The sequence below is a fragment of the Solanum pennellii genome, chromosome 9 (genome assembly GCF_001406875.1).
Source record: "Solanum pennellii chromosome 9, SPENNV200".
Taxonomy (NCBI): domain Eukaryota; kingdom Viridiplantae; phylum Streptophyta; class Magnoliopsida; order Solanales; family Solanaceae; genus Solanum; species Solanum pennellii.
The window spans coordinates 25,312,237-25,324,556 of NC_028645.1; positions in this window are offsets into that span (position 1 = coordinate 25,312,237).

The following is a 12,320-nucleotide window of genomic DNA, read 5'->3' on the forward strand; positions in this document are numbered from 1 at the left end:
GAGGGGGGGTCAGATATTGTGCTTGATTTGATTCGTTGCACAAAATTAGCTTTATGACCTATCCTGTGCCACTGGTTGGGTTGTGTTGAAGCCAAAAGTCGTGTTGATGGTGAAGTTATACCTTTGTAGGACATGGACTGTTACATGGTTGACTGGTTAGTTATAAGACATGGATAGTCATATGGAGAACAAATAATAGTTAATATAGAAAATAAAAATCATAGGACGATTGCTGTATGGTGAATTGAACATATTGTGATTGTTATTCACTGATATCTTATTGTAAGCTAAATTTGTCTTCAGATGTTCTTATCTACGTACGTGTTAGATTCAAGATATGGTCATTAATAAAGTGGGTTGTAATATGTGCATGAATTAAATGCAAGATCTTATGATGTTTGTATTGTAATCTAGGGTTTGAAATGTATTTTGTTTATTTTTAGAATAAACTGATTAAGATAGGAGGGCTATTTTGTTCATTTTGGGTACTTCGATTCATGAATTACTAAATCTCGTATTTTTATTCCACTTATTTAGCATAAGATAATTCATACAAAATTTCCCAACTTACGTATGAAAGAATATGGTTTGGTTTGTATCTCAACAACTTTTGATATAACACTTGGCACAAAAAATATCTGTTATGTTTTGTTACTGCCTGCGGTTCACGCGGGTCGGAGGAAATAAAGAAGTGTCCAAATAATAAAGGAAGTTGTAAGATGAGCAAATGATTTTTCATTAAAATACAATGGTACTACTTGAGGAGGATTTGTGGGGTCGCATTTTCAGGATATATTGGATGTCAATATCCTAATAATATTACCATTTGTTGGGTAAACATCTGAAGCATCATGTACTGGTCATTTTCAAAATTTAAGTAAATTTTGTAGAACAATATCATGCAACTTGGAAACAACATATGTTCTTTTGAAACGAATCAAAACCTTAAATTGGGTTTCATCAATCTCACCACATGTTTTCATGTCTTAAAGAAAGAAAAGACTGAGTACTGTTTAATTTGAACCAATAGTAGAACTAAGATTGCATATTTGTCTTTTCGTACATTCACTGCTACCTTGAGAAACATTTACTGCAAGACTCTTTGGCTGACTGAATTTGCTAATAAATAGTTTTTCTTGAATGAGCAACAAGTTGGTGTAAAAACTCATAAAATAGAATTTACATGCATCCCATTTGCACATTTACTCCACCAACAGTATTTTCTCATACATAAATAAGTCCAACAGAAAAGTTTGTTCTTAAGCAGCATACCACTATTCTGTGGGGCATAAACCGATGTCACCACTAACCTGACATTTTCTATTTATAGCTACAGGTTGATATACTTATATTCGGAAACATGAAATTATTTACTGAAAATTGGCTCTATTGTTTTATAGTTTAAACATCTCAAGCATGGTTGAAGTAATAGTTAACACTACTAATTATGTGCAATTGTCCTACCCTATTTCTTCTCTTAATTACTCTTTAGGGAAGGAGGGAAGAGGTTTTTGCTAAAAGTTGCACTACTTCCAACAGGATGGAATACTCTGGAAGCCATAAAATAGGCTCGTATATAAAGCTTTGACCTGAATTTTATGAGATGGGAGGGAAACCACAAAGTTTCAAATACAAATCTTAGTATAGGAAAATCCATTCAATACCTGTGGATATAGGGATTTGGTTGGGTAGTCGAGGTATACAAACAAAGCTATCCTAGAAGGAACTTTTGAAAGTAATTTGGAAACAGAAAATCGATAAAAAAAACAGTAACGAATACTTTCTGTCGAGTGTTTTCTTGCTTTCTTCTTAGAAGATAAAAAAAAATCAAAATAATTTAGTTTGTCTCCAAATCATTCATTTGGTAACTTTCAAAGCTTCTTCAAGTTGAATACAATATATTTTAAAACGGGATTTTCAAAATTGACCACTATAAATTTGTCACATCCAGTGAATTATCAAAAAACAGTTATGTATTTTTTTCAATTTTTTGTTATTTGGATGAGATACTCGTTCGTATATGTTAAGTACAAGAGTATTGTTTTCTTTTTTGCTGATTGAATCAGTGAAATCATTGCATACATTGGAATTTATAGTTTTTTTCGAAAATTTTGTATCCAAATTAAGATGTATAATGAATGAATTGAAAATGGTTTTTTTAGTTCATTAGTTTTTTTTCTATTTGAATGCATACAATAATTTGTATCCCATTAAGTTAATGTAACTAATCGATCATGAACTATATGTTGAATACAACAATATATGAATACAAAAGTGAGATGAAAATACAAAATTATAAATACAAAGTGAGATCGAACATAAATTTCTGAGTACAAAAGAAATACTTTCTTCATTTGAAATACAAAATGATTTTGAAAGATAAAATACAAACTAATCCATCATGAACTATATGTTGAATACAACAATATATGAATACAAAAGTGAGATGAAAATATAAAGTTAAAAATACAAAGTGAGATTGAATATAAAGTTGTGAATGCAAAAGAAATACTCTCTCAATTTGAAATACAAAGTGACCTTGAAAGGTAAAGTAGGCACATAAAAGACAACTTGTTGGTATACAATTAGGTTGAATACAAAACAAAAGAGATATACAAACTTGTTCATATAAATTGAGATTGAAGTACAAAATGAATACCCAATACGATAAAAAATTGTTAGCATACAGTTAGAATGAATAAAAATTAAGAAGTAAATACAAACATGTTGGTACACTAATTGAGATTGAAATATAATGTAAAAACAAAAATTGTAAACCTTTTTGATATATAGATAGAATGAATGCACAAATAAGATGTTGATTATGTAGACAAACAAATAAAAAAAATTGTTTAATCGACTAAAAATCTGAGATACATAAATATTAGATGAATATGGAAACAAATTTGCATAAAAAATTTGATAAAAAAATACTATAATATGTAGAATGCGAAATATAAATAAAAAATGGTGATATTTATATCCGCAATATATAGAATCTAAAATATACACCATTATCGTTGATTTTAAACAACAAATCAAAATAAATTTAAATAAATAATGAAAATTACCTTGCCAATCGATAAATCTGCTTGAATTAATAAAAAGATGTCATTTAACAATAGAGAAAATTTCTTGAATTAAAATATGAATTTTGATGAACAATTTGTGAGCACCTTGAAGAAAGAGAATCTGAAAATGTGAAAAAAGGGTTAGAAACGTGAAAGGTGGGGGTAGAAATGCTAAAGGTGAAGAAGGAATGTTAATGGGTATTTATAACTGATTGGTTTAGAATTTGGTCCAATATATGAAGGTTTTAATAAATAAAATTAATTTTAAATACTAAAATCTGAATATATATTATTTTCTAATATATCAGCATTCTGCCATTTTAAATAAGTATTTTAAAGTGTTGTTATTTTGACTAAATATGTTAGGTATTATGACTTAATTGCTAATTTTTCCTATTTTTTCTAGTGGGATCGCCTTTTCATTCCGAGGCAACCCCTATATCTATTTGTTAATTTCGATCAATATTTGGCTATCTGATATATTTTTTTTAGCAAAAACCCTATTTTCTTTTCAGATTCCAATAATTTGTTTTTTCAGATTCTAAAAACACATTACAATTTTTTTTTACTAATATTGTTGTTGGCTACATATTCTAATTTCTCCACATGTATTTCAGGATTGATACTTTTGGCTCCAAGAATATAGGAACTGGAAGTTTAAACCCTATGATTACTTCATAACCGTTAATTGGAAGTTCAAACTATTTAGCTTAGGCTTCCTCGATTGAGTTGTGGTCCAAAGATCAAGGTGTAAAAGATCACTTAAAAAACAATACTTGTGTGGTAGATGAAAAGGAAAAGGCTAATGAAGAAGATGCAAAAGTCAAAGTATAATGAGAGAAGCTTGATATGCTTATTTGTGTAGTCTCTTTGACACGACCCAGGGGTACCCCCTAGATGTAACATGATGTATAAGACCCCGAAAGACCCATACAAGCCACTTAACATTCATAACATAAGAAATTAAATAATAAAGGTAAAACAATATTTCAAGTCCAATAGTTTTATAAAAGTAAAGCGGAAGTCTAAAACACTTGCCTCAACAACCAACTAGTACAATAGAATTAAATTGGGCCTAGATCATACATCATGTACATAACTGAAAATATAAGAAAAAAACTAAAACGCTAATCCGTCCATGAAGCATGAGGACTAACCAAAGCTCGAAAACCTCAAAATCAACCATTAGCCACAAAACTGAGAAACCTGAAAGTCGGACACTACATTTGGGGAAACATTGAAAAGAGTATGCGTTAATACAAAAATGTACCAAGTATGATAGCTATGCATAAAATATTTAAATCATGACAAAGAGGACATTTCATGACATGCAATTGACCAAAGCTAAAACATGATATAAACGGGTTAGAAAACATAAGTCATAAAACATGGTCTGCAAGCTAACACCTTTAAAGCCTTTGAACACATATGATATACTTCTTGAAGTAACCTAATTCATTATTAATGTGAGAATTATCCTTAACTGACATAGAGACCATGCGAGCTATAACATGAACCCCCAATGTCTCCTACATCGAAAAGGGTTGTCCTACTTGACAAGGTAAGGACGATGAACTTCTAGCTTAGGTGGATTCAGTAGCTAATTTCTATCTAGACAATCATCCTATCGGGCACATAGGTAAGAGATAAGGAGATTGCTTCTAGGAACCCGACCTCTACTAACGATAGAGCTTCCATCCTATATCTTCTCGGTGCTAAGCATAGATCCCACATAATAGTTACTTGTTCTTATTATCCATGGAAGGACACATCATATTGCCAATCCAAGCTAAGTCATTATCCATGGAAAGGTATCATTGAATAACTAATCCAAGCTAGATTTTATCAGCATAACTCTTAATCTTTGATTCAATTAGGTGAGAAACCTTTCAATCTTAGAATCCTTATTATAAGAGAAAACCTTTCACATCATTCTTTCATGTGTATTTGAGAACAATCCTTTCAACAACACAACAATAATATAATCATTGATACTTTATTGTCAAAGCATCCTTAAAACATTTGCATAGGTTTCATAACAACATGCATAATTCCATAATTTACTTGGCAAGGTTCAAAACCTACTTTCAATCATCAACATTTAGAAAACATGGGTTAGATATGAATTTCATCATAAATTCATGTAATTCTATCGATACATGTTTAATTTCATAAAACTCTCCTTATTTCCCCATGAACCTATGTAATCCCAATGTTTCAAGTTATGACCACGTGATGTGAGATTTTAATTATGAAGGAAGAGTTTTACAAAATTAAGCATTTATTAATCAAAATCTCACATTACATGATCATAACTTGAAACATGGGGATTGCATGGATTCATGGGGAAATCATCATAAAATCATTGTATTTCATAAATTTATGCATAAGAGGTCATAATTCAATCATTTGAATCAATAATCAAGAGAGCCCATGATAATGGCAGAAAGCCCAAACTGAATTGATGATTTTAACTTTGGAAATACGAGAATTTGGGAACTCCATGAATGGAAGGAATCCGTGGATGAAAATTATCATACCTTGAAGCCAATTGCTAATCTTCAATGGAGGAATTGAGACTTGACTTGAAACCGAAGGTTGAATCCTTCTTCTTCAAGCTTTCTAGAGAGAGAATTATTGGAGAGTTTTTTTTTTTTTGTGAATTTAAAGAGAATTAAGTGAATGAGTAAGTTTTGGGGTTAAAATAACTAATATAGGGGTCTCATTGAAGGGTAAAACAACATAGTATAAAGATACAATAATTAGGAAAAGGCCCAACTACCCCTAAAAATAATTTCTAGCCCACCATGGCCACGACTAACTGACCGTGGACAGGATGATGGGCCCTCCTGCACGACAGTTGTTCGTGTTCAAAAACTTGTTTTTGGGCCAGTGAACCACGAGCCCCAACTCACAGACCATGGTCTAAGCGATGATCTATTGGTCTGGACGTGTTTTCTGGCCTCTAAAGATTTTGGGGGTTACCAATCCATGGACCACCTTACGCTCCGTGGTCCAATCTGCTCTTGCACATGCAACTTCCTGAAATTTTCAATATCACCCCTTTTCGAATCCGGGGTGTTACACTCTTATTTCGATTGATTTCAAGTTTATGCCCTTCTTCCGGCCCATTCCAAACATGTAATTCGGTTTTAAAAAATGCTCACACTTCATACACTAATGACATAAATCGATTTAATGATGTGTTATCTCTTATGACGAACTTAATGGAACAAGAATTAGATATGTCCACTTACTTGGGACAAGTACAGGCAGTCATGGAGGAATTTGACACATTAATGCGAGTCACTAGGAACATGTAAGATAAGAGCACGGAAAGACGTTGTTTTTCATTCTTATACTTACAGGACTTCCTATTGATCATGTTTCATTGTGTTATTATATTTTAGGTATTCCTACCATTCCTACAATTTAAGAATTATTCTCGCGTCTACTCATATCCTCTCGCATCTCAAACCATAGAAAAATGAACATATCAATTTATCGAGAATCGATGATGATGAGGACATCTTGTCAAATCTCGATCCAAGTATAGTTATTGTCATAGGAAGGAATACTCATGACATATGTCATATTATTCACGGTCCAACACCCACTTATGATCATATACTACTTTAAAGGAATATAGTGAGTTCCTTCAGAATCACACAAGTAAGCAGACATCTACATAAGTAGCCTCTATTTCTCAACCCGATCGACATTCCAATAATGCTTATATTGCTCTAGTAGAATATAATGAGTTTCTTCAATATCGAGCAAGTAAGCAAACAACTCACAAAGTAGCTTCAATTGTTCAAGATGATGTTTTTGTTAGGGGTAAGTCTTTTGCTGGTGTTTTACAGTCTAGTACTCTTGAACTTTTATTATTTTAGCCAATAGAATCCAAACAAAACCAAAAGGGGTTGGAAAAGCCACACCCCTATCTTCTGTAACTCTAGACTCTGTTCTTTATGTCCCCAATTCTAGTTTTAATCTGGCATTTGTTAGTTGTTTGACTTGTAACATAAATTGTGACATAACTTTTCTGATGATTTTTTTCTCATACAAGACTGAAGAATGAGAGAATGACTAACACATGACATAAAACGCAAGACCTTTACTATCTTACCTCTTTAAATTCCCTCATATGCATCATGCTTTGTTGCAGATCCTCAAGACCTATTTCCTATATGTTTAGGTCATTCCAGACCTATTTCATAAATGTTTAGGTCATTCCGGTCTATCCAAACTACAGCAGATGGTGCCTAGTTTGTTTATTTTATCCACATTAAATTGTGAGTCGTGTCAACTTGTAAAATACATTCGTTCCACATTTTCACGTGGAACAGAGGGTTGTTCAGAATCTATTTTTTCCTTAGTTCATTAAGATATTTTGGGGTCCCAGTAGAGTTAGTTCAACCTTAGGATTTCATTATTTGTTAGTTTCTTTGTTGATTCTCCAAGATGAACTTGAGTTTTCTATTCAAAAGTTCTTTGCTAAAAACAAAATCAATTTGTTATTTCTATTTGTACTTTAGTAATGATTATGCATTAGAATACTTATCCTCCCAATTTTAGGAGTTTATGTATCACCAAGGAATTATTCACCAAACATCTTGTCCATACACTCCTCAGAAAAAAGGATGCAATAGAAAGAAAGAATAGGCATCTTATTGAGGCTGCTCACACTCTTTTGAATGCTACGTTCCGCTGCATTTTTTGGGGCAATGTTGTCCTTTCATCTTTTTATTTAATTGATAGAATCCCCTCATCTTCTATTCAAAATCAGGTTCCACATCCCATATTGTTTTCTCTGTCGTATCTCAATCATACCCCCTTCGTGTCTTTTGGAGCATATGCTTTGTTCATAATTTAGCCCTAGGGAAACATAAATTAGCCCCTCATGATCCAACATGTGTCTTTCTTGGTTACTTATGAGTTCAAAAAAGGGTATCATTGCTAAACAAATTATTTTCATCGATCGATATAACATTCTTCTAATCTCAACCTTACTATACATTGTCTTGTATATGTCTCTGAGGTCTTACCCATACCTCAAGTCCTACTTGTATCAACTTTTAAAGAATTTACAATTATTTCCCCATCTCCACTTATAGTGCCCCACTACTGACTTATCATCATTGTCCACGTCTAGCACTACTCAAATCTAATTCATTTCATGCACTAGACTATGATCTTATTGTGGACTTGCCTCCTCCTAGCAAATCGACTACACTTTATAAAGGTATAGAATCTACTTGAAATTCTAACCCATATTATACTTTATTGATTTATCATCTTCTATCTTCACCCCATTATGCATTTGTTTCATCTTTGTCCTCTAATTCCATTCTAAATACGACATGAGAATCACTTTCTCATTCTAGATGGAGGCAGGCTATGATTGATAAGATGTATGCTTTACATTCGAGTCGTACCTAGAAGCTTGTATTCCATCCTATAGGTAAATCTAATGTGTTTTTCCGTTAGGTTTATGCGGTAAAAATTAATCCAGACGGTCAAGTTGATCGTCCTAAGACTCGCCTTGTTACCAAAGGTTATAGTTATACATTTGGGCTAGATTATAGTTATACTTTAGATCATGTGGAAAAAATAGCATAGGTACATGTTTCCCCATATATGGTTGTTGTTCGTCATTGTCCTCTTAATTAGTTGGACATTAAGAATGCTTTTCTGAATGGTGATCTTAAGAAAGAGGTCTATGTGGAGAAACCACCTGGTTTTGCTGCTCCTAGGGGATTCTATTAGACTTGTAGCTTGATTACGTAGGTTACTCTATAGCCTGAAACAATCAGCATGGAGCTTGGTTTGGAAAGTTCAACACAGTAATTCAGGAGTTTGGCATGATTTGTAGTCGAGCTAATCACTTTGTAATTTATTGACATTCAACACCAAATTTGAGTATCTATTTGTTGTTTAAGTTGATGATATATTTTTCGGTAATAATCAACATGGTATCTCATCTCTTTCAACATTTCATACTAAAGACCTCAGCAGCTTGAAGTGTTTTCTAGGAATTGTGGTTGCTTGCTCTAGATCAAGTATTGTTATTTCTCAACGCAAGTATGCCTTAGACATTCTTTAAGAGATAAGAATGATTGGATGCAAACTCATTGACACTCTTATGGATTTGAATTTTACACCTCTTTCAGGATAGGGGAGTCACTTAGTAATCCTAAAAGGTATATAAGGCTGGTTGGGAAGTTGAAGTGTCTCACAGTTACTAGACCTATCATTTTTTTCTGTGAGTGTTGTAAGTTAGTTTATGACTTATCTTTGTGATAGTCATTGGTATGTAGTTATTCATATTCTACGATATATATAGTTAGCTCTTGGCAAAGGCTACTCTTCGAGGATCAAGGCCATGAGTATGTTAAACAGTATACAAACGCTGATTATGCATGATCACCCTTTGATAACGTTATACATCTAGATATTGTGTTTTATTAGAAGGTAAATAGGTGTTGCGGAAGAGTAAGAAACATAGTGTGGTTGCTCGATTTAGTGCAAACAAAGAATATTAAGCAATGATTATAGCAATTTGTGAGCTATCTTGGATCAAACAGATGTTGAGAGAACTGAAGTTTGGTGAAACCCATCAAATGGAACTTGTGTGTGATAATCAAGAGGGACTTCATATTGCATCAGATTCAGTGTCTCATGAGATGAATAAGGACACTGAAATTGATTGTTACTTAATTAGAGAAAATATACTCCCACGAGATATTGCTACCAAATTTGTGAAGTCAAGTAATTGACTTGCAGATATCTTCACCAAGTCCCTCACTGGTCCTCGTATTAATTATATATTTGTAACAAGCTAGGTATATATAATTTTTATGCACAAGCTTGAAGGGGAGTTCTAGAATAGGGCTAGGTATACACAATCCTACTCATAAAAACAATAGTTTATAGTCTTCTACGCAGTGGAGGAGAGGTTTGAAAAATAAAAAGTAAACGTGTAAATAAGTCTTTCGAAATGGGCCCTTTGAATTTTTTTGGGTTTAAAACCACACTTTTGGCACGTTTTTAAAATAAAAAATACTTGAAAAACGGAGCTGATTTTTTAAAATAAAAATAGACTGAAACTATAAAGGAAAATAACTAAATGTTGTTGCAGGGATTCGAACCTGGGGCATGCGGCTTAATATTCACGGGTCTTACTATTGAGCCATCTATTTTTATTTATTATTGAGGGGGTTTAAAAAATATATGCATCTACAGAAATATAGAAAATTTACTTTATATATATCATGTATTATTTTGCCGAGGGTGTTCGGGTGAACATCCTGGAACCAACGTGGGTCCGCCCCTGCTCCTACGTGATAAAAAATTGTATTATAGTGTTTATATAGAGGGTTCTCTATGTAATAATGAGAACATATAATCAATAATATGTTTCCTCTTATATTCTCAAAAGTTATACTAGACATTTCAAAAGTAATACTGTAAAGGTAAGAACTTTACAAATTAAAAAGGTAGTATTTTATTAAAAATAGTGACTTTTTGTTGAATTTTTTTAGCATTCATGGGGGAAATAATACGACGATAGAAGGAGTTGGAGTGAAGGTTAACAGAGGGAATATAAATAAATTTGATAAAGCATCATACCTGGATAAATCGTAGGAATGTGGGATATTTCAGTTTTGCGAAACTTCTAAGACATCAAAGCAGAACTTTTAGAAGTAATTGAATCCAAATTAAAAGTGAATTATAATATACAATAGAGACCACAATGTAATAACGTGAAATTATAAAAATATATGCATATAGTTTCAAGTCAGGATTTCTTTTAAAATTGCAAAGATGAACACGCAAATGAGATATAGTTTTTGGGGACAATAACCTCAACAAAGTGAGCTATGAGTAGAATTGTAATCATACATTAATCCATTTCTTTTTCTATTCAACGCCTCGTGGTTATTTTAGACGTGAAAACCAAGATAATATCTAAAAGCATAAAGACCAGACAATGTAGAAAAAAGAATTGTATCACCAATAAGATTTTATGGAGTTAAATAAATGTAGAGACGGAAATTTTTTGTAACCAACATTAATTCTTTTATTTTCCACCTCGCAGACGTAGAAGCCAAGATAAAATTTGTAAAGCATGAAGTTTCAAACAATGAAGAATCATGTTTGGATGAATTTTGTGGAGTTGAATTAGTCGTGCAGTGTAGGAGAACTCAGAGATGAGAAAGAGTGATTAAAGAGGCAAAACGAAATGTTACAACAACACACAAAAGATATGGGTCAAAGAGAGTTACAACAACACATTATTGTTAAGATTTAGTTAATTAATTGTTTAGTTAGCTCAGTCATTTCAATTAATTAGTTAGAATAGTTAGTTAGTTAACTAATTCTGTTATTTCAGTCCACTAGTTTGTTAGATGAGTTTGTTAGATATTTTGATTCCCTTCTTGTATAAATACATGATCTCCACACAATACAAAGTGGTTGATTCAATTCACTCATCACACTTTCTTCATTTTCCTCTCAATTCTGTTACTACAAGACTGCAGCTGTTTCTCTTCTTCTTCTTCTTATTTTTCTAACTTCATTGTTATGATCATGGAAGCTCAAGCATGAATGGTGAACAAGTTTTAACATGGTATCAGAGCTTGGAGGTATTCTAATTCGTTTGTATCACCTTCTGAGTTCATTTTCTAGATCTCGTTTCTTTTGTTCTTTGACATACATCTCAAGTGTGTCGATTTACTGGCTAAAAATTGGATTCTGTTTCTGTTTCCTATTCCAATATTTTCCTTGTTGAAATCAGTTGCTGGATCAATTCATATTTTGTGTGCTCGATTAATCTAGTTTTCGCTATGGTGATTGAGAATGTTTCAACTTCGACTGAAAGTTCTGTGGGTAACAGTGGTGTTAACAACATTGATATTAGTTCACCATTGTATGTGCACCCTTCGGATAATCCTGGTATTTCGTTGGTTCAAAATCCTTTTGATGGGATAGGTTACAGGTCATGGAGACGAAGTGTTCTAAGAGTTCTGTCAGTTAAAAACAAACTGGGCTTTATCAATGGGGATTGTAAGAGGCCTAATGCAGGAACACCACAGTTTCGTCAATGGGAAAGGTGTGATGACATGGTTACTTCCTGGATTCTTAATTCCTTAACTAAAGAGATAGCAGAAAGTGTAGAATATGTTTTTGATTCATACGAGTTATGGAAAGAATTGGAGGATCGATATGATCAAACTAATGGTGCAA